General features: G+C 42.6%; 1 long non-coding RNA gene across 5 annotated transcripts in view; it reads right to left on the bottom strand.

The window, feature by feature from the left end:
* LOC148214062 (uncharacterized) overlaps positions 1-22,707 on the bottom strand; it is a 30,684-nt gene extending 7,977 nt beyond the window's left edge. Inside the window, exons 1-4 of one of the 5 annotated variants that reach the window (XR_015793518.1) lie at positions 18,239-22,707; positions 17,173-17,267; positions 7,301-7,452; positions 2,235-5,181 (exon numbers count right to left, since the gene is read on the bottom strand). This is a non-coding gene — a long non-coding RNA (uncharacterized LOC148214062). Of the gene's footprint in view, positions 1-2,234; positions 5,182-7,300; positions 7,453-17,172 lie in introns of those variants that run through there. The other 4 variants (XR_015793520.1, XR_015793517.1, XR_015793519.1 and 1 more) reach the window with 4 other exon arrangements.
* Positions 22,708-23,302: the final 595 nt, after the last annotated feature.

The raw sequence follows: 23,302 nt of genomic DNA, 5'->3' as shown, positions 1-23,302 counted from the left end.
AGAGTTTTCCTTCTGGAATGGGGCCAAAGCTGAAGTTTCATCGAGTGCTGCCTGTTGTAGCACCACCTGAGTTTGGGGGACAGCTTCTGGCTGGGTAATTTTAGAACTTCCGGTAACAAAATCCAGATCTGAATTTTGGGGAAGAAAACTAGTAGATTCCAAAGGATGTAATAAAAGACTATCATGTGGAGAAGGTCTAAGATCCAGGCAGCATTGTTCAGCATCTGCCTGTGATCTGGGAAACACTTCCTCCTCGATAGCTAGCAAGGGCTGGTGCTGTCCAGCAGGCTCCCTGTTCCTTCCATGGAGGCTGGGAAAATTATTGCTTGGGAGGAAATTTCCATCCATTTCATTGTCCATCGAAAAATGGCAATTTGTGTCAGTATTTGAAGAAACAAGATCAATAAGTGGTTCTGCTGTAGCAAAGGTAAGCAGTAAAGTTTCCTTGAGATTCTCTAGCTTGTGTATTATATTATCTTGTTCCTTCCTGGGCAGACACCCAAAAGCCTTAATAAGAGCACCTTCATCTGAGTCCGGCATATCTGCATTTTGTGAGAATGGCTGACTCCCACTGCCTTGCTTTTTCAAGGTCGTATGTGGGATGGAGGGCTTGGTGGCCTCTGTTGCAGTTGTGGAGTGAGTATGCAGTCGAGATGTAGCATGGCCAGATGCGGAGTTAATTTTAACATTGCGAAAAACTCTGGTAGGAAACATTTGAAATGATGCTGAGTATGGTCTCATCTTAAATAGCATTAATGGAATAGTAGTCTGATTAAAAGATGGCAAAATCCGTTTCCAGTTTTGTACAGTGGGGAGCCATTTGGTGGCACGTAGGTCTATCTGCCTGTAGTGACAATGCAGAAGTTGCCCCAGAGAGGTTCTGATGGCTCTCCTAGAGCCCCAACATCCAATACTGAGACTATTCAGGGAGAGAGAGAAAGAGAGCAACCTGCGGTTTTGCTTGTAGGGGATTTCCTCGTTTGTATCCAGAGAGGCGTTGGTCTGTATAGGACTACCACTCTTTAACTTATCAGTGAGTAAGGATTTAATAGTACAATCATTTAACTGTGGCATACTTTTGTCAGCCTTTTTAACTTTATTGTCTCACCCTTTATCAGAGCACATGCCAGGAATATCCTGCTTTATTGGAGTGTTAATGGATGTGGCAGGTCCAGCCGCATACTTATAAACAAAAGCCTCAAAGTCTTTTTTCAGCAGATCTAGATCATATTTTATAGCTGACCGTTGTTCAAATAGTGAAATAACAATTTGAGCTGTAAGAAGACATTGCCTTGCCATCCACTCCATTGTATTTTCCTAGGGGAGCCTCTCCAAATTCGGGTTTTGTATCTTATTTTTAAACTTATTTTTATTTCCCTTGAAGTTACTAGGTGAACTAGCAAGTTGTACTCGAGGCATACAGTCAGAAACCAAAGGGGAGTCCAAATTTTCATTTAGATCTTCCCTGACAGTTAATGAAAGCTCTGACAGCTGTTGTTTTTCCAGTTCTGTTTGTAAGTCCCATTCAAGTGATTCAAGGGCTGCAAATTTGTTGGAAGAGGAGGGAAGATTTGCTTTACTTACAGTTTCGTTTAGTGTGAAAAGTTCTTCTGTCTTTGGTTGTTTGGCTGATTTTGAAGGGGAGAGAGAGCCTGGACTGATTCTATGTCTCTTCTTCTTTTTTCCCATATTGAGCAATCAGCTCAGACACTTTTACTCCACAATCGTCCCGTTGTAAAAATTGTGAATATATTTAAAATAATCTAATAATAAGAATCTAATTTAAAATCTACAGTAACCTAATATACTTATTTAACTACAGCTATCTAAAGGGAAAAAAAGGTAAAGTATACTATTTAAATAATACAGAGTTAAAAGGCAGAAGCATAGAAAAACGTGTGTTCCTGGGCTGGTGAACGAAGCTCCCCATAAATGTTTAGCCCATTCACCCTCTCCCCTCACCTCAGTGGGAGTTCCCAACAACTCATTATTTTGGCCTATAGTTGATGTGGCTGAGAAATAGAGCTGGGGGTCATCCGCATCCTGGTGACACATCTCTGTTTCCATCCCTTTTAAACAGGAAATAGATTTATTATATATCTCTAGGTAGCTTTCTTTTTTTTAATGACCATAGGTATGTTGCGCAGAGTGCAGCAATACTCCCAGGAAATTGGCAAAAATACACATCAGCATGAGAGATATACAAAATGCAATGTCCCTATCTTGTTCTCCAAAGAAATCCAGCCAGAAGGTATAAAATATCTGAATGTTTATTGATAAAAATGCAAAACTCCATAAAATACAAGTTTCATACAAAATATAGAAAAAAACCCACTTCTTCTCATGTATTTAGCATCCAAGACTTAACAACTACACAGGTGTAACAAAGTCTCTAGCTAAACAAACTCTCAGAGAAGAGGTACACTACTTGGTTATTAGTTACTACTACATAACCCATAAAAACTGACTACGTGGTGGCTAAAATTCTACTGAGAGGCTGGACATATAATCCTCCCATTTTATTGCCACCCCTTGAATAACTGGCATACATACGGCAATAGGTGGCAGTAAATAACAGTATATGTGCACAATTACAATAACAATTTTCACATGACTTGCTTAGCCATAACAATCCGTTTTTGAAGATAACGAGCTGCACTTCTTCCCATGAGAAAATCCTAACAAGGTACCCTTCTTGGCTGCTTCAAGGGTTGGGGCTTGGGGAGAATTTTGGAGTGGTTCCATTCCTCCCTTAGCAGGTGGTTTCAGTTGGTGGTGATAGGGAAGGAGAAGTCCTGTTGATGGCTACTCATTCGTGGGGCACTGCAGTGTTTGAACCTTTCCCTCATTATTTTCTATTGACAGGAAGCCATTGGGGAAGGTCCCCCATCAGTTTAGGATTCAGTATCACCACAACACTAAAGACAACCCAACCTTACATCACCATCCCAGGCCAAGGGGGTGATGCTGTGGAAACCTTGTGCCTGGAAACTGCTAGGATCTAGATGGAAGAAAACACCCAAACGTTGAACCCAAGCAAGATGGAGTTGACTTTGAAACAGAAACTCACCACCACATCATGAAACATCACCACATCATGAAATGTGAGACATCTATGTAGAGATGCCTTAGAAGAATGCTTGGAAGCTACAATGGGTGCATACTATGGTGGCCCACTTCCTAGAAGGTGTTAACTGCTATAAACATTTTACATCTGTCCGAAAGATATTGCATTGATTGCCAATATGCTTCTGAATGTAATTCAAAGTGTTAATTTAAACTGCACTAGACTGAGTAGCAAACAAGCAGGAGGCAATTAGCATGTTATTCTGTCTGAATAGCATGTGTATCTATATGTGTTTTCCTCCCTGTAAGATAACTGTGAGGTAAAGCCTAGAAGATCCGGGTGGTACAAAACTGAACCAATGATATAATAACTTAGATTGGACAAGGCTAAGGGATGGATCCAGTGGGATTCAAGAGGATCTTGCTCTAACATCAACCTTGGTGACCAACTGTACTGGCAATAGAGATAACCTTCAGGACAGAAGGAAGAGCACAACCAAACAGTTCGATTAAAGAAATCTGAGTCTGGGGCAGAAATGTAATTTGAGAGAGCATCTCAGACATGACCCTCGCTAGTTCTCAGAAAGGTAATGGAAGGAAGGGGGGAAGTGCATTCAGATTGGCAAGATTCTGTTACTATAACCTTATAATAAAAATAGTATTAGTTTGCATGACTTTGGTTTCCTAGTCCTAGAGGGGCTTGTTGAAGATCTAGGAGTTAATCTGGTGAGACAAGGCACCCCAAATAACTTGGGAGAGCTCTTTCAATGTTGTGTAATAACAGATGCCCCACCGGAAGAGTCGAGGCAGGGAAGAAACGGTAAGGGGAAAAGACTTTCCAGCCTATCTTCCCCCCTCCCGATGGCCTCCTTGGAATCCACTGCAGGAGAGCCCATGTAAATTGGAGCAGCCAAGGGGACCCTGTCACCAGCAGGGAAGCAAAGAAGGCAGTATGAGTGGGCCTGTGCTTTTACACAGCCAGCTCATGCCCAATGAAACCTCAAGTCTTTAACACAGCAACAAGATACAGAACCTGTAAATCAGCGGAGCATGTAGCAAACACGTGTCCAACTCACTTCAAAGCAAGGACCTCAGGGAACTTCACAGGCCCCCCTCCCCAGGAGCTCTGAAGAGGGACCTTGGACAACTACGGAGAGCTGAGAGGGCCGACAGCAGGCAAACATCATTTATTATTCCTGTTACTCCTTGTTTAGGCTCAGGCCAGAGAGTAGAACTCTGCTCTTGTGGACCCAGGGGTAGCGACTAATTTCACAGATGTAGCTGCAGTACCAAGACCAGGCCGATGGTGACAGAGGCACTTGATGGACAGCCACAAAGAGCAGGACAGGTGATGGAGTGCACAGACCCATCGCAGCTGATCGTTCGAGATCACACAGGACTTGTGCCATTCTTCATAACCACTTCCTTGTGAGTGCCCATAGGTGATACTAGAGGATGGACCCGGTACTTTGGCATTCAGTGGGATCTTGCTCTGACATCAACTCTGGTGACCATCTTGGCTTGGAAGCAGATTAATCCAGGAGCAGGGACTGGTTTGCTGGTTTTCTTTCAGGTAGCAGATAACAACAGTAAACACCACGCCAAAGGTACACTGAAAGTGTCTTAGGCATTCACCAAGATTCGGACTCAGTCCTTGGAACTGAGAAAACTCCATCCTTCTAAGACATTTTCTGAAAATTAATTTGCATACTGGATTCATGATTTTGTGCATGCAAAGAACTTTCAGAATCTATATACATATAGATAATAGATAGATAGAGGGTTTCTACCCTCTATTGCATCTACAGGAAACTACAATGCCCCAAAATTGTTATGACACGAGTGTGACGACATCATCATACAAATGCCATTATTATATACTTTTGTCCTCATGTTACAGCAACTCAGTGATGATCACACACATTGCATCATCTGCCGTCTCTCCTGGATGTGAAATCATTCCAAGGTATAAAGAAACAAACTTGGATTAGATACTTACAAACGTTTAAGTGCAGCAGGAAAATTGTACCAGTGCCACCGGTTTTCAGCGACATTAAAAATCAGTCCAATCCAGTAACGTTCTGTTTTGTTCATAAGTATTGCTTCTATATACTCCTGAAAAAAGAAAATCACAAATTATTTCTTGTGAATATGGGAGAGATTCTCACCTCGAAGACTTTCAAAATCAGAGCCTGCATAGAAGCATAAATGGAGGAATATGGAGAAGCAGCAGCAGCAATGCAATCCATATGGTACAATTAATTAGGAAAGAATGGGGCATGTCAGGTTCCTGATGCAACGAGATAGCCAGGAACATCTCCCACAGTTGTCTGGGTGCAATGCTGGGAACATGGAAGGCACTGTCCAACCTAGCTGGGCTTCTCTTCAGCAGCCATGCAGACTTGCTGAGTTTTGACGGTGATTCTCTCCTGCTTTAGTCCACACAGTCAAGCCGTGGGTCAAGGCCTCCCACCCCCCCATCAAGACCCATTTGAGCCTTTCCTGCATCACTGAGAAGCATGAGGACAGCTTTCAACCAAGCAGCTTGCTTTGCACATTCTCCAGAGACAATTGATGCAGGAGAGGGATCAGCCATGGGCACAGCCGATTTTAGGCTGGGACCCTTTTCTGCCAATCCAAGAACAGATTGCAGTTCAGGTAAGCAAAGGGGAAGGACCAAAAGCTGCACGGAGCAGCACTGAGTCAACACGAAAACCAGTTTCGCAGCAGAATGGCCTTCAAATGTTCAATTTTTCTTGTACTGTTCTCTGAAACTACTGGAAAGTGGGGGTGATGCACTAAGCCATTCCTTTTAACCTGCCTTGTTATATTTTGTCCACCATGATTAAAGGCAGGGCAATAAAAATCCATGCAACACTTCTGATTTACTAGCAAATGCAAATTGTTTCTCTATCTCCGCCTACAGAAACACCTTGTTTTGTCCCAACCGGCAGGAGTTCTACATTACTTTTGATACAGATTGCTGATAAATGATAGTCATGGGCGGGAGCATGGGAAGAGATTGGAAGAAAATTTTGGATGGGCCTCTTTAATCCTGGCCATCTTGGAAGCTGTGGAGCGGGGAAGCATGAGACACATTGGGGAACTGCAGGAGGCTGGAAAAAAGTGCAGGCTTTGGTCATGTGGAACCTCTCTGAATGTCTGGTTGAAGATCCACATTGGTTCCATCTCCATATAAATTAGGGTAGAAATTGACACAGTTCTTCAGAAATGCCTCCACCCACTGAACACACTTCAGAAAGATGCCAGCACCATGCAAAGTAGGAGGAGTGGGGGAAGGACACTGTGTGAAACCCTGAATCAAGTGATATGGAGGCTTCCACTGATTTGATACAGGTAGCTCTCATTTAGTGACTGCCTCGGACAGTGACCGTTTGCAGCTAGAATGGTGATGACAAAGTAGCTTTGTGACCAATGCGTGCATTTACAACCTTCACAACATCTCTCTCTCAGTCACATGTTCACCATTACAGTCAGTTGGTGCCCACTATCCTGCACCTGACCCATTTCCCCACCTCCACGCCCTCAGAGTTTGCTTATTCTCTTCCTGTCTCTTCCTGAGCTGCTTTTCTCTGCTGCGCAGGGCTTCCCTAAAAGTGCTAAGGGAAGTTAACAAGCTCAGCTCTGTGACCTTAGTTGGTTGATTAGAACCCTCAGCCTGCTTGCCACTCTCAGAAATTGACAAAACTCTAATCAGTTTCACCCAGAAGGCTTTCTTTTGCCTCCTAAGCAGCTCAGAGCTGGCAGGCACCAGCCTGCTAGGCAAGCAGAAGGCACTAGCACACTCCTTACATGTGAATTCCCCATTGCATGACTGCTTACTTTCTTGTAATCCCTTCCTCTCCAATGAATGTAAATACAGACATTAATTCCCTTCTTGCTCATTATCCCAGCACTGGGGTGAGCATTCCCAAGGGTGGGAGAGTGGGGAAAAAGGGCTGTAAGATTTGCCCTTTTACCCAGCTTCCTCATGAGTCAAGCTCCAGAAACCTTCTGCACCATTTGGGCTTGGCCGGCTGCTTGGGGTTGTATCATGATGCTGTAAAGCAAAGGAAAGCTGAAGTAAGATCGTAAGCACAGTTGTGGTCACAGGATTTTCACTTAACGACCACTTCACTGGAACCAATTATGGTTACTGAATGAGGACTACCTGTACATAACCAAAGGAGAAAGGCAGGAATAATGGAAATCCTGGAAAGGATATTGTACTTACCTCCTCTGATTGATTTTGAATTGTAATAAGTTCAGCTTTTTGTCCATTACAATACGTTCTGTATTCAAAGGATGTACGTTTCTCATCAGCAAATAGATAAAGACTCTGATTATGTGCCACCCAGCGATTATTCAATTTATGTTGAATATTAGCTTTGAGCCAAATCAGGATTATGATGTGAAGAAAGAAGAAAAAGAAGCACAATTAGATTAATCAATGGTTAGGGTTAGGGCACAATCTAGATTGTGGTATTATTTTTTTCTTTCTTTTTTTAAAAAATATGTAGTTGATTTCCTTGGCTTATCTTTTTTTGTTACTTTACATATTGCTGCTTACTCTAAAAGGAAATAGCCTGATGAGAATCTATGCTTATATGAGTATATCTAGTTATCAGTTGGACTTGGAGGAGTTATTCCATCACCCTCTTCCTGTGCCTGGTAATCTTTGTAGTTGTTACTAGAGGATGCTTTCAGTGCATCCTAAATTTTTCTTCCTTAACTCTTAATTTTAAATATCTTCCATAGTTTGCATAAGGAGGAGGTTGTTTGGCCAATAAAGCTAGACAGAGAAGAAGATCAAGAATCTCAGCCTCAGAGACATTATCTAAACCATGAATTCTGGAGTTCCTCCATCCTGGAAAATGGCAGTGGTGATGTGGAATAGAGGTATGGAAATCCTTGACAGTTTGGCCACACCACTTTCCTTTGAGCTGATAAATGTACAGGTAGTCCTCGCTTACTGACTGTCTCGTTTAGGGACTTTTCGAAGATATGACAGTGTAAAAAAATTGCTTTGTGACCAATCCTCGCATTTACAACTGTCTCAGCATCCCGCAGTCATGCGATCATCATTTGTGTGCTTTGCAACTGGCTTGTGACAAACAGAGTTAATAAAGGAGGCAGAAGTAAAATTGTAAGTTACAGTCATGTGATGTTTTGCTTAATGACCGTGGAGCTTCACTTAATGATGGAAGGGGAAGGGTGGTCATAAGCTTGTCACGGTCATGTGATTTTCTGCTGAGCAACTGCTGTGCTTAGTGATGGAACTCCCAGTCCCAATTGTGGTTACTAAGCAAGGACTACCTGTAGCTTCTTCTACTCAAAGCCCCTCTCCTTTTACACATGCAGGTAACATTGGAGCCTCTACAAAGAGGAAAGTGCCATGACTGCCACCCTGACATTTGGAAACCGCCCCACCTCGCATATATACCCTCTCATAGATGCCCTTGCCATGGGACTGGTGGATGCTGCCTTTAAGAGCTGTGGGGCTTCCACCACCACACCCCAGTTTCAGGGTGGCCCCTCCTTGCCTTCCCGTACTTATCTGTCAAAACCTGTGACAGACATACCAATCGCATCTTCAATTTCCTTGAGCTTCATACTCCATGCAGCCAGTTCTTCTGCTAACTCATTAGCTTCCCGAATCACATCCCGTATTTACAGTTAGGTCAGTTGGAATTTTTCTGTGAGTTTGATGCCAAATGAGAAGAATGCTGAATGGAAATCAAAACTAGTTCCAGCCTGAATGTGTGTGTTTCAATGCACTGCATTTGTGTTTCAAGAGAGTAGTAATCATGCTTGAAGGGCACAAGGCTTATATGCAAAGCTCTGAGTATCTGACTTGATGCCCATTCTTGCAGCAGGACTACAGCAGATGGGAAGGGAAGAGGCTTGATAGATTGCAGTGAGGAGGAAGTGACAAGAGGGAGGCATTTACCAGCACCAGGCTGGAAGTGAAAGAGAACTATTATCTCAGTGTGGCTGCCCGGGGAGCCACATATAAAAACAACTTATAGCCTGCCAGTGTTTTGCAAGCTGCAACATTTTAACAGCAGATTAAGGGAAACTGACTTAAGGCAAAGAATTGGAAACCTCACTTTCGTCTTCCCTGATCTTGGTAAGTGTGGCTGTTTTCAAAATGAATTTCAGGAATTATGAAAATCACAGTAAACAAATCCATCCCATTCAGAGGTGGAGTTACATGGGGGGGGCTGTTGTTTTTTGTGCTTATTTTATTTATTTATTAAACATTCTGGTATGTTGCTGCAATCAAAGATTCCTCTCGGAGGCTCACATGAAAAATACAATAGAAAACAAACCCCATATAAAAATTAAAAGTTAAAACAACCCTGCAGAAATAGAAAGAGGATAAAAATGGCACCAACAACTCTTCTGATTGCCAACTGATGTTCATGAATGTAGTCAGCCTGCCCTCTACCTGCTTGTCCTACTCGATGGTGTTCACTGTCCTCACATTATATGTGGTAAGTAACTAACTCCTGTTTCTCTTCTTGGGCTGCTGGGTCTTTGACTTTGCATAGGGTTATTGTGTGGGTTTATGGGCTACTGATCAAGCCAGGTCTAAGAATGCAAGAGGATTTCTACAACCCATACCTCGGACTGATTCGCCATCAATAGGCCTATAAGACTGAACCCCATTTACAAACCATTCCAGAAAACAAGCAACCAAAAGCTAGAAGAAGCCCACAGCCCACAGCTCATCCTCCCTCGTCACACCCCTGTTAACCAACACTCAGATAAGCAGGAGCTATCCATCACGAAGGAGTATCCACAAGGACAAAAGCTGGTAGGACAAGCTGCTATATAGAAACAGCCACTAGACCTCACTTCATGTCAGAATACTGATGATGCTCTCTAGCCCGGTAACGGAAAATCTACAAGGAGAAAACCAAGCTCAGAGAATGCCAAGAGCCCAACAAGGGCCAGTTAATTTATTTATTTTCTTTGCTCGAGACCCATGCCCAAGGTTGTCTGCAGCTAGCCAAGATTTTGTCAGAATGACAAAATGTGCAACGTGTTGTCATGACCCCTGAAGTACTGGTGCATGAAGTGGTGATGCAAGTATAAAAGGGGCTGAGTTCGTTATGAAATGTGCACAGTAAGGAAAAAGACCTTGACAGAAATATGCAAAAACCGTTACCTAGGCAAAGAGGGCTGAAACAGATTGATGACAGCCATACTAGGTAGACCAGACCAGAAAATGAGTTCCACAGGAAGACTAGATCCATACTTTATTGAGACCGGCTATAACAGAATAGACCTCTTCCCCCTCCTTATTCTCTAACTGGGAGTAGGGGGGTGTCTGCCTGAGCTGCTTCTGAATATTGTTTTCCAGGACTTAAAGAATGCTTCAGCCCCCTTTGCTTAGGTCAGTGTTGCCCAAACCTGGCCACTTTAAGATGAGTGGACTTCAACTCCCAGAATCCCCCCTCCCCAGCATGGCTGGCTGGGGAATTCTGGGAGTTGAAGTCCACTCATCTTAAAGTGGCCAAGTTTGGACAACACTGGCTTAGGTAATGGATCTTGCATATATCCGTCAAGGTCACCTCCCTTACTCTCACCAGATCCAGATGGAGTTATTGTGAGATGGTCCACAGTCAATAACATGTTGAAGGACTGTATATTTAACATGTTGAGGGGGGACCATGCCTCATCATCTGACTGCTCCAGCTGTCCTGATGGTGCCTGGGTCTGATCAGCCTCAGGTGATTCCTTGCTCAGTGTCTCCTGAGGCTGATATTCCACAGGTTCAGCTGCAGCAGATTCTTCAGAGTCAGAGACTGAGTTTTGGGCCATAACAATATGAGGGTCCTTTTGGACTCACACCTTCTGCTTAAAGAACAGGTGCCAGCTATGGCCAAGAACATCTTTGAGCAAGTTCACCATGTACGCTACTTCCATCCATTTCTGGACTGGGAGACCCTTAATAAAGGATTTCAGGGAGCTGTTAAAGGAGACGAGCAGTATTATAATGACATCTGTAAAAGCACTGAACGTGAAAACAGACATGTAAAAACTACAAAAGTTTTCCAAAAGATCTCCAAACTTGAATTGGTATGCTAAAGGACATTCATGAATAAATAATAGTTGATTGAAAGAAGAACAAACAAAGATGGATTATACTGAAATTCTGTGTAATAGAGATGTCAACATCCAAGATATCTTAGAAGATATTCCCTACTTATAAGAACCTCTAGAACTGCAAGATGAAGTTAGATCAGCACTCAGTCTTCCATAGAGAACATCTCCATTTCTTCACTCCATTTACACATTATGCATAATAGATGGGGGAGCCTACATTGATTGCTGATTGATTTTCAGTTGCTGATTCTGACTTATAAAGCCCTTCATGATTTGGTGCCTAGCAGGACTGCCTACTTTGACCAGTACCAGCCAGACCAATTAGATCAACTAGGGAAGCCTGTGGAAGAGCAGGTTGCTGGGAAAAATGGCAGGCACCTGTGTTGCCTTCTTTCCCTCCCATCTGAGACTTTCCCCAGTGTCAGAATAGCAGTGTCGCCAGTAAAGCAGCAGTCTTGACACAGGTGTGGGAGGAGATGTGTGTTTCGGAGCTCTGCTGCCAACAGCAGAGACATGCAGCAGCCAAAAGAAAGAAGGTGTGTTTCCTTCAGAGGGAGTGGATGGTCTAGAGGAAAAAGAAGTATGAAGGGCCAGCAAGACAAGGTACAACATGGACAGGTCCAAGAGCTCTATGTGCTAGCCATTAACAGAGGAGAAAAAGGTAGAAGAAACTGCAGGGAGAAAAATTAAGAATAGCTCAGAAAGGAGGAAACATTTATGCATACTAGAAATAGTATGGGACATAATATTTAGGTAATAGTAATTATCAGAGTAATAGTATAGAATATACTGTAGAGGAAACATTGTCATAGTAATAGTAATTATCATAATAATAGTATAGAAATGATAGCAATAGAACAGATTATAGGATAAAAAAATAGGAAGCCCTCACGCATAGATTTGTAAGTTTCATATATCACTTTCACATCTTTGTTTTGCAAAATAAAATGCCTCTCCAACCCTTTTTGTTGTTCAGTTGTTAAGTCGTGTCTGACTCTTCATGACCCCATGAACCACATTGCGCCAGGCCTTCCTGTCCTTCACTGCCTCCCCGGGTTGGCTCAGTTTCATGCTCATTGCTTCAGGGATGCTATCTAACCATCTCATCCTCTGCTGTCCCCTTCTCCTTTTGCCTTCAATCTTGCCCAGCATCAGGATCTTTTCCAAAGAGTCTTCTCTTCGCATTAGGTAACCAAAGTATCTGAGCTTGAGCTTCATTATCAATCCTTCCAATGAGCAGTCAGGGTAGATTTCCTTTAAGATTGTCTGGTTTGACCTCCTAGCAGTCCAGGGCACTCTTAAGAGTCTTCTCCAGCACCACAGTTCAAAGGCATCAATTCTTCGGCGCTCAACCTTCTTTATGGTCCAGCTCCCACAGCCATATATTACTATGGGGAAAACCATAGCTTTGACTATGCGGATCTTTGTCGGCAAGGTGATGTCTCTGCTTTTTAATATGCTGTCTAGGTTTGCCATAGCTTTCCTACCAAGGAGCAAGCGTCTTTTAATTTCATGGCTGCGGTCTCCGTCTGCGGTGATCTTGGAGCCCAAATAAGTGAAGTCTGTTACTGCGTCTATTTCTACCCCTTCTATTTGCCAGGAATTGATGGGTTCAGATGCCATGATCTTAGCGTTTTTAATGTTGAGTTTCAAGCCACCTTTTGCACTCTCCTCTTTCACCCTCATCAAGAGGCTCTTTAGTTCTTCTTCACTTTCTGCCATTAGGGTGGTATCATCTGCATATCTGAGGTTGTTGATGTTTCTCTCTGCAATCTTAATTCCAGTTTATGATTCTTCCAGCTTGGCATTTCTGGGTACTCTGCATATAGGTTAAATAAGCAGGGTGACAGTATACAGTCCTGTCGTTCTCCTTTCCCTATTTTGAACCAATCAGTTGTTCCATGACTGGTTCTAACTGTTGCTTCTTGGCCTGCATACAGATTTCTCAGGAGACAGGTAAGGTGGTCTGGTACCCACATCTCTTTAAGAATTTGCCACAGTTTGTTGTGATCCAACAATCAAAGGCTTTTGTATTGTCAATGTAGCAGAAGTAGATGTTTTTCTGGAACCCTCGTGCTTTCTCCATGATCCAGTGAATGTTGGCAATTTGATGTCTAGTTCCTCTGCCTCTTCGAAACCCAGCTTGTACATCCGGTAGTTCTCGGTTCATGTATTGCTGAAGCCTAGCTTGTAGGATTTTAAGCATAACCTTGCTAGCATGTGAAATGAGCGCAATTGTGCGATAGTTTGAGCATTCTTTGGCATTGCCCTTCTTTGGAATTGGAACATAAACTGACCTTTTCCAATCCCGTGGCCACTGTTGCGTTCTCCAAACTTGCTGGCATATTGAGTGCAGCACTTTAATAGCATTATCTTTTAGTATTTTAAATAACTCAGCTGGAATACTGTCATCTCCACTAGCTTTGTTGTTAGCAATGCTTCCTAAGGCCCACTTGACTTCGCTCTCTAGGATGTCTGGCTCAAGGTCAGTGACCACACCAGAGAGGACATCAGGGACATTAAGATCTTTCTTGTAGAGTTCTTCTGTGTATTCTTGCCACTTCTTCTTAATCTCTTCTGCTTCTGTTACGTCCCTGGCTTTTTTGTCCTTTATCATGCCCATCTTTGCACAAATTGTTCCCTTGATATCTCCAATTTTCTTGAAGAGATCTCTAGTCTTCCCCATTCTATTGTTTTCCTCAATTTCTCTGCATTGTTCATTTAATTCTTATCTCTCCTTGCTATTCTCTGGAAATCTGCATTCAGTTGCTTATATCTTTCCCTTTCACCCTTGCTTTTCGCATTCCTTCTTTCCACAGCTATTTGTAAAGCCTTATCAGACAGCCATTTTGCTTTCTTGCATTTCTTTTTCTTTGGGATGGTTTTAGTTGCTGCCTCCTGTACAATGTTACGAACCTCTGTCCATAGTTCTTCAGGCACCATGTCTACCAACTCTAACCCCCAAATCTATTCATCACCTTCACTGTGTATTCCTCTCAAGGAATATGATCTAAGTCATACCTGAGTGTGCTAGCGGTTTTCCCTACGTTCTTCAATTTAAGCCTAAATTTTCCAATAAGAAGCTCATGATCTGAGCCACAGTCAGCTCCTGGTCTTGTTTTTACTAACTGTATAGAGCTTCTCCATCTTTGGCTGCAAAGTATATAATCAATCTGATTTGAGTGTTGACCATCTGGGGATGTCCTTGTGTAGAGTCATCTCTTGTGTTGTTGGAAAAGAGTGTTTGCTATGACCAGCTTGTTCTCTTGACAGAACTCTATTAGCCTTTGCCCTGCTTCATTTTGTGCTCCAAGGACAAACTTGCCTGTTATTCCAATTACTCCTTGACTTCCTACTTTAGCATTCCAATCCCCTATGATGAAAAGGACATCTTTTTTTTTTTTGGTGCTAGTTCTAGAAGGTGTTGTAGGTCTTCATCGTCAACTTCAGCTTCTTCGGCATCAGTGGTTGGGGCATAGACTTGGATTACTGTGATGTTGAATGGTTTGCCTTGGATTCGCACTGAGATCATCCTGTCATTTTTGAGGTTGTACCCCATCACTACCTTTCCCATTCTCTTATTGACTATGAGGGCTACTCCATTTCTTCTAAGGGTTTCCTGCCCACAGTAAAAGATATAATGGCCACCTGAATTAAATTCACCCATTCCCATCCATTTTAATTTGCTGATTCCCAAGATGTCGATGTTCAATCTTGTCATCTCATGTTTGACCACATCCAGCTTGCCTTAGTTCATAGATCTTACATTCCAGGTACCTATACAATATTGTTCTTTACAGCATCGGACCTCCTTTTCACTTCCAGATACATCCACAGCTGAACGTCCTTTCGGCTTTGGCCCAGCCGCTTCACTCTTTCTGGAGCTACTTGGAATTGCCCTCCGCTCTTCCCCAGTAGCATATTGGACACCTTCCAACCTGAGGGGCTCATCTTCTGGCGTCATATCTTTTAGCCTTTTAACATTGTCCATGGGGTTTTCTTGGCAAGGATCCTGGAGTGGGTTGCCATTTCCTTCTCCAGTGGACCACATTTTGTCAGAACTCTTTGTCATGACCTGTCCGTCTTGGGTGGCCCTGCATAGAATAGCTCATAGCTTCACTCTTATGCAAGCCCCTTCGCCACAACAAGGCAGTGATCCATGAAGGGGCTTAAACCCTTACAGGGAGATATAAAGAAACCACCTGGGCCAGGACCTGGTGCTTTTGGGTCTCTTTTGAGTTGGTGTCAATCTGAAAAGGTTGGGCATAGTTTAAAAAAGAACCCAAGATGATTGGGGGAAGAAGTGGGGTTGACTCAGACTCAGTAAGTACCGTGAATGAAAAATAAAAAGCCATAGCTGCTAAAGGAAGGGAATTTGGCCCTTGCAGACTTGGCAGGCAAGAGCCAACATTCTGGCTGCAGAAACCAGACCCCTCACTAGAACCTACATCACACAAAAAGGGGTGGGAAAGGTAGAAGGGGCTGATTCTCCTTTGGACATTGAGGAGGCCACTAGTTTGGTAGAGGCAGGTGTCCAGCCTAAGGCTGCAGTTAAATCAAAGAGGAAGGTCGAACAGTCAGAAAAGGGGCTAGGCCCAGAAACCTGGGCCAATATCATTTCATAAATATTGAGGTAATAGCAAGAGGGAAGGCTTTGATTAATTAATAAAGAGAAGGAAGGGTGGCCCTGGAGGAAGACAGAGAGGAAGGATAGGTTAGAATGGGAAGAGAGAGAGGCAAGGAGGGAAGAGTTGAGGGGGCTGATAGGCCTACTTAAAGGGGTCCAGTCTCCAGGAGGGGCACATTCATCTCTAGGGTTTCCTGAACATATAGGGAGGGGAAGTGGTCCCAAAGATCTCAAACCCCCTAAATTGACAGAGGAAGATGGTATAGAAGCCAATTTAACAGTGTTGGAAAGAATTGCTACGTCTTGTGAATGGACTGAGAGTGTTGGCCCCATGTTTAACAGGAAAATCTCTAAGGGCTTATAGTAGTCCTCCCGCTAGGAAAGTAACAGATTACTGTCATGTTAAAGAGGTAATCCTATACAGATAGTATGTAGCTCCTTATGTAAGGTTTGCCCCGTTCGACAGAGAAACTCCCGTGACACATGTGGTTCACAAAAGAGGTTTACTCATGCGTAACGTAGCAGTCACAAGCAAAGCCAGGACTGGCTTGGTACAATTGCATCACTCGTTATATTCCCCCCTTCCTGCGCTTTTTTCCGCCCCGCGATCGCGTTACCGCTGCGGATTATCGGCCCCCAATAATCCCTCTTGATTGTCCATGATGGCAGGTTCGGTCAGGGTCCATTGTCCTTGATTGGCAGTCCCCCTCCGGCTTGGGTTGGCCCCCCCATTACGTGCAAGCCCGAGGGTTCTGTGTTGTGCGGCGATCTTGTTTCGCTGCCTGCGGCCCCGTTCATTGTTGGCTCGCGCCGTTATCAGTGTATAGTTAAAGCTTCCGCTGCGGTTTTGCTGTTTGGCTGGGCGCAGGTGGCCCATTAATTAGCGACGCTTTCAGTTCCTCTTTCCCTCGCTAGCTGCCGCCGGTGGAGTTCGCGTGGTCTGGCTGCGAGCTTCCCCGAAGCCCCGTGCTGACCGAACCTGACACCTTTTACCTATAGGCAGTGGTTTAGGAGCTACACGTATGACAAACATGAAGGGGTTTGTGAATTATGGGTGAGACTGGAAGACCTAGGGAGGAAATAGCTGAGGCCAGATGAAAGGAGCAAAGAGAAAGTGGTAGAGGAAGTAATTTTAGAACACTTCCTACACATATTCCCTACCAAAGTGAGGTTTTGGGTGCAGGAACACCACCCAGAAACAAGCCTAAGGGCCGTTGAATTGGCCAGGGACTACCTGGTGGCAAAAAGGACAGAGGATGATTGGAAGGGAGGTATCGAAAGTGAAAGGAGAATAACAAAGTCTGTGTCAGAAAGTAGGAACCCTAAAGAGCAGGAAGGGTTGAAGGAAAAAGGTATAAAGAGACCTTTGGCTCCAGGATTTCCAGTCTGGGATGGCATGGTGAGTGCACATCTCTCCTCTCTCTCGATGAAAAGGCTTTCAAACTTCTGTATTCTCAGACTGTGTGGATAAGGACTTTCATCATTCAGTAAATAAAACTTTTCATTACATGTTATTTTGTTTTTAACAAGCTATTAGAATGGCAACTAGACCTAAGCATTCAGCAATTGCCTCAATTTCAGCTATGACACTATCTGCTGAACCAGGCCAGATGGTAGAGGACTTCACTAGGCCAGATGGTAGAGGACTTGTGACTTCACTAAAAGAGATCCTGACTCTGTGTGTCTTAACTTTTATGCCAAGAGTGTCAATGGACCTTACATTATGGCTTATACAACAAAAAATAACATTTAGAATATATTGGACTCCAGTACATCTGTACAGAAAAGGATTTCAAACTAAGCATTTTGTTGGAGATGTAATAAGGACAATGCTTCTTTAAAATATATGTTTTTACAATGTCCTATACTTATTAGGTTTTGGGAGAAAGCACTGGACTATATAAATGTGATTGTGTGACAAAAGCTAACATTTTCAAAGGGTAATATTCTTTTGAACTATACACCCAGTACATGGAACCTGACAACTGGACAATGTAAATGGATTCTCCATGCCCTTACTATGGCCAAAAGACTGATATTGCAACATTGGAAAGATAAGTGTATGGTCCCATTTATTCAATGGATTGAAGACTGATTACACTCGCCACTTATGAGTGGATTGCCTATAGATGTTGACTTTGTATGGACAAGTATAATGAAATATGGGGCTCATTCATTATTATTATTATTCCAACTTATATAGCTGCCTATCTCACCACAGGCAACTCTGGGTGGCATACAACAAAGCTAGAAACAATCAATAAATATATTAAAAATATAAAAAGCAAAATAAAACAGAGAATAAAAGGATGTTAAAAAGTAAGGGAGCCACCTCATTAATTCCCCCATCCCCTGGGGTCCCCAGGCCTGCTGGCATAGCCGTGTCTTAGGGGATCTCCGGAAGCTCAACAATGATGAGGCCAACCTCACCTCAGGGGGGATAAGATTCCACAGTGCAGGCGCCACTGCAGAAAAGTCCTGCCATCTGGGGCCTGCCAGACGAAGCTCCCAAGGTGGCAGAACATGCCCTCTCTGCTGGATCTGGTAGGATGGGCAGATGAAATCAGGGAAAGGCAGTCCCTCAGATATCCACAGATAGGTATTTATACAAAATACACTGGTTAAAAAAAAAAAAAACACAGGATAGTCATATAATTCTATTAGAAATATATAAGTTCTTGAATGATATTTGTATTAGAGAAGCATATACAGAATTGGAACTGTGTACTATTAGATATAACATATTTTCATTATACACAAACTTTTTTGTTGTATTTTTTGCATTTTATGTTAAAGCATTTTTATATATTTTTTCTTTTTTTGTAATTAAAAAAATTAACAAATAATAATAATAATAATAATAATAATAATAATAATAATAATAATGATGATGATGATGATGATGATGACTTTGGCTCCTGCCCAAATGAAAGGAAGATATTGGGAAGCTAGGGAATGTTTGCAGTAGTGCAAGGACCTCTGAGGAGTAAAATTATGGTTCCAGCAAAAGTTTGTCAGGTGGCTGTCAGAGGCCTGGTGGTTACTGGGAGTAGAAAGACATTAGTATATCCTCACTTAGTAAAAAGGGCAGTATATATGGGGAAAAGCCTCTCACAAGTGTATTTGGGCAGACTGAAATGGCCTCATTGGTTAAAGCCAGAATGCAGGCAAAGGGAAATGAACAGGTAATGGTGATAGGAGTAACCCCTAAATTACCATGGAACCTAGTGATTGGAACAGATTTTCCAATTGTGGAGGGGTGGATTCAAACAAGAGATTTCAGGAAGGAAGCTGATGTAGTGGGAGTAACCACAAGAGCCCAGTCTAAGGCAGAAGCAAAGAAGGAGGGGAAGTAGGAGGGGAAGGAACCTGGAATCCTTCCTAGCTATACCAATTTAATAGAGGAGCTGAGATATCCTAGAAAGGAAAAAGCTTTAAGAAAGGCTGATAAAGCCAGAGGTGAACCCATAGGGATAGACACTCCGAAATGGGAAATGGACTTAGGGCCCTTACAAAAGAAAGATCCCACTTTAAAACATTGTTGTTTAGCTGCAGAACAGGAAGAAAACAAGGAAATCACACCCAGATTCCAAGAAAAATCAGGGTTGCTGCTTTCAGTTAGGCTCCATCCATATAACCGGAACAGTTAGTAGTTCCCCAGCAAGGCTATATTGGAACTAGCCCATGAAAATCCATGGTCTGGACATATGGGTAGAGTTCATACAACATTTAGAATATTAGACAGATTTTATTGGCCAGGGATTAGTAAAGATGTGGCCCAATATTGTAGATCCTATCCAGTTTGTCAACTAGTGAAACCAAAAGGGAGCAAGATAAAGTTCTATTGGAGAGAATGCCTTTAATTCCCATTCCCTTTTCTAAAATAGCCATGGATAGTAAAGGCAATGAATATATCTTAGTTGTATATGACTATACAACTGACTATCCAGATGGAGCTCCATTAAGGCCAAAATCTTTAGTAGGGTAGACATACCAAAGGAGATCCTCACAGATCAAGGAACTAATTTTCAGTCAGCTCTGCTTAAATATCTTTACCCTGTGGAGTCCTTGGAGTTCTCTGAGCTTAGTTATTTTCTTGCAAACATTTCATTACCCAGCTAGGTAATATCTTCAGTGCTAGAATATCTTTACCCTGATTTAGGGATGAAAAGGGTGCATACCAGCCCTTATCATCCCCAGGCAGATGGCCTAACTGAAGGGATAAATCAGAACCTGAAGACTATGCTTCGGAAATATGCACGTCAAGACTCAAAACTTTGGGATACCTGGCTGCCATTTCTATTGTTTGCATATAGGGAAATCCCACAGACATCCATGGGATTTAGCCCCTTTGACTTACTCTATGGGAGGCAACCTCAAGGGGTTTTGGACATTATTAAGGAAGATTGGTGTGAAAAGTTAGAAAGTACTAAGAATTTAATAGAATATACGTTAATCCAGAGCAACAAGTTAAAGGCACTAGGACACATTGCTCGAGAACATTTTGAAACAGCCAGGGAAGGACAAAACAGGCAATGTGATAAGGGTTTAAAAATCTAATCAATACAATGTAGGAGACCAAGTATTATTGTTGTTACCTAGTACAGAAAGCAAACTACAGGCTAAGTGGCAGGGTCCCTACATAGTAAGTAGAAAAACTGGGCCAGTGAATTATGAAATTGAATTGGAAGAAAGGAAAAAGTAAATCTACAATGCTAAACTGTTAAGGAAATGGCATGATAGAACTGAAATTGAGACCGCTTTACTAGTGCTTAAAGAAAGAAAACCAGAATTGTTGGAGCAAGCCTAGGAAGTGATACTGCAACCATCACAAAGAAAAGTACACATTAATCACTACAAATCTCACATTTTCAGGAAGTCCAGGGGACTAAAGCAGGAAGGTGCTGTTTCTCTGAAGCAGTGTCAATGTTATGGAACAGCCTCCCAGTGGATATTAACCTAGTCCCCTCTTTGTGAGCATTTCTGAAATTGTTGAAGATGGAGCTGTTTGGGAGAGACTTCCCCTGATATTAAATCATCTTTAATTCTCAATTTTACTGCTTTTATTTTTGTCCTTTTGTTTAGTACTGTTTTTATTGCTGTTGTTGAGCCTCTTACATGGTTTGATATGTTAAAACACTGTGGGTGTTGTAAAATGTTTTATTATATTCTATGTAAGCCACATACAAAGGCTTACTGATGGTGGCAGGGTAGAGATCTGATGAATAAATAAACCGAACCTCTATATTGACCTTGATGGCAAATCGTAGGATGATGGATGGGATGCACACGGCTTCTGGGTGGCTTTAAGTGGTCAATGGCTGTAGGTTGCCCATCTCTGAACTAAATAGAATGAATATAGGAAAGACAGGTTCTTTTTTCATTTTTTACTAACCCTTTAAGTTGCCTAATAAGACAGTGTTTTAACAAAAGCAGGACTGAGAGGGTACTTGAAAGTTGATGTCAAAGTCCTGAGTTCTTTCATGCCTCCACACTAACTGATTGGGGCAACTATTTTTAAGAGGCAGGTTCACTGATTGACTTCTTTGTTTTCTGATTTCATCAAATAGAGTTTTCTGCATCATTGAGCAAAGAGCTAGGTCATCCATTTTTTTTCAGGAATCTGCTTGCAAATGCCCTTTCCACGTCTAGCACAATCTTCATTAGCCCAACACTTTAAAGTAGTGTTACATTTACTCAACATTTTTACACATAGCATAGAATGGCTTTTCTTTGGATATCTAGCAGACCAGTATCTGAAAAGAAAAAACAATAGCCATCAGTCTGCCACAGAAAATTAGTATCTTTTACAAACTTAGGATAAAGGAGTAAAATCTTTTCCCTCTTCACCCTCTTCCCTCACCTCAGTGGAAGTTTGCACTGTTGATATTACAGAGAAATAGATTTGAGTGTGATCAGAATTCTGGTGGTGCATTTCCAGCTGCATCTTTAATGACCACACCCAGCAGCTTGAGACACACCTTCAACAAGTGTGGGAGGCAAGTCAATACCAGGGGGCTGAAGTACAACTGTCACTCCCCTCTTAATATCTGACATACATATGCATTAACAGGATAAACATGTTCCTGAAGTTATTGCCAAAATAAGATGCTCCAGAATGGTTAAAGTGTTGTAGAGGAGGGGTTCCAGTTTAAGTACATTACCGTTCACATTTGTTGGGCTATTTAATAAAAATGCTTTTGAACAGATCATGGCAATAGATCCATTATGTCCACCCAACGCAGCTTTAAAATATGGACCATGGTATCCTTCTTGGCTGCTTCAAGAGTTGGGGCTTGGGGAGAATTTTGGAATGGTTTCATCAGCAGGTGGCTCAGTTGGTGGTGATAGGGGAGAAGAAGTCAGGCTGATGGCTACTCATTCGTGGGGCACAGCAGTGTTTGGCCCTCTCCCCATAATTATCCATCTGCAAGAAGTTATTGGGGAAGGTCCTTCATCAGTTCAGGGTTCAGTATCATCACAATGCTAAAGATAACTGAATTTTACATCACCATCCCAGGTCAAGGGGGTGATGCTGTGGAAATCTTGTATCTGGAAACTGCTAGGATCTAGATGGAACAAAACACCCAAAAATTGAACCCAAGCAAGATGGAGTTGTCTTTGTCCACTGAGGTTCCCAATCATCTCACATGTTGTTTTCCAAGATGGAAGCACTGTTACTTAGGGAGCAGATCTATGATGTAGAGGGAAGAAGAAATGGCCTTGAAGGACAGGTGAAAGAGCCTCTCCCAAGGCAACAGTCAGATAAGAAGTGTAACAGTATATCAGAAAGACCTGGAGATATGGGGGGAAGAGATGCTGCCAAATGAACAATCAGATAAGAGAGGACAGAAGGACCCTCCCTCCCTTTTTGGGCTATAAAGGTGATGGCAGGAGGATTGTACTTTCAGACTTGCAAGATTCTGTTAATGTAGCCTTACAATAAAGTAGAATTAGCTCATTTGGTCATGTTTCCTGTCCTGGGAAGGCTGACAGAGGAGCCTGATCCCAGGCCAAGAATGTAACGTGAGTAAACCTCTGAGACAAGCCCCTCTCTAGTTCACACAAAAGTAAGGGTACAGAGGAGGGAATGCATTCACACTGGCAAGATTCTGCCACTGGTTTCCTAGTTTAGTCTACCTTGAAGGGCTTAAACAGGGGTCCTCCTAGACTTGAGGCTATTGCTAGATGGGCTGTTTGCTACCAATGGCCCTATTTGGAAGGCAAAGACTTTGAAACAGAAACTCAGGGCCACATCACCACACCATGGAATGTGAGCATCTATGTAGAGATGCCTTAGAAGAATGCTTGGAAGCTACAATGGGTGCAAACTATGGTGGCCCACTTCCTAGCAGGGGTTAACTGCTATAAACATTTTACGTCTGTCCTAAAGGTATTGCATTGGTTGCCAATATGCTTCTGAATGTAATTCAGAGTGTTAATTTAAACTGCACTAGACTGAGTAGCAAGCAACCAAGAAGCAATTAGCATGTT

The sequence above is a fragment of the Python bivittatus genome, unplaced genomic scaffold, assembly GCF_059951505.1.
Source record: "Python bivittatus isolate LINGU-HERP-01145 unplaced genomic scaffold, Pbiv_v1 ctg000740_np1212, whole genome shotgun sequence".
Lineage (NCBI taxonomy): Eukaryota > Metazoa > Chordata > Lepidosauria > Squamata > Pythonidae > Python > Python bivittatus.
The sequence above is the reverse complement of the archived record's forward strand: the minus strand, read 5'-3'. Positions and strand labels throughout refer to the sequence as shown.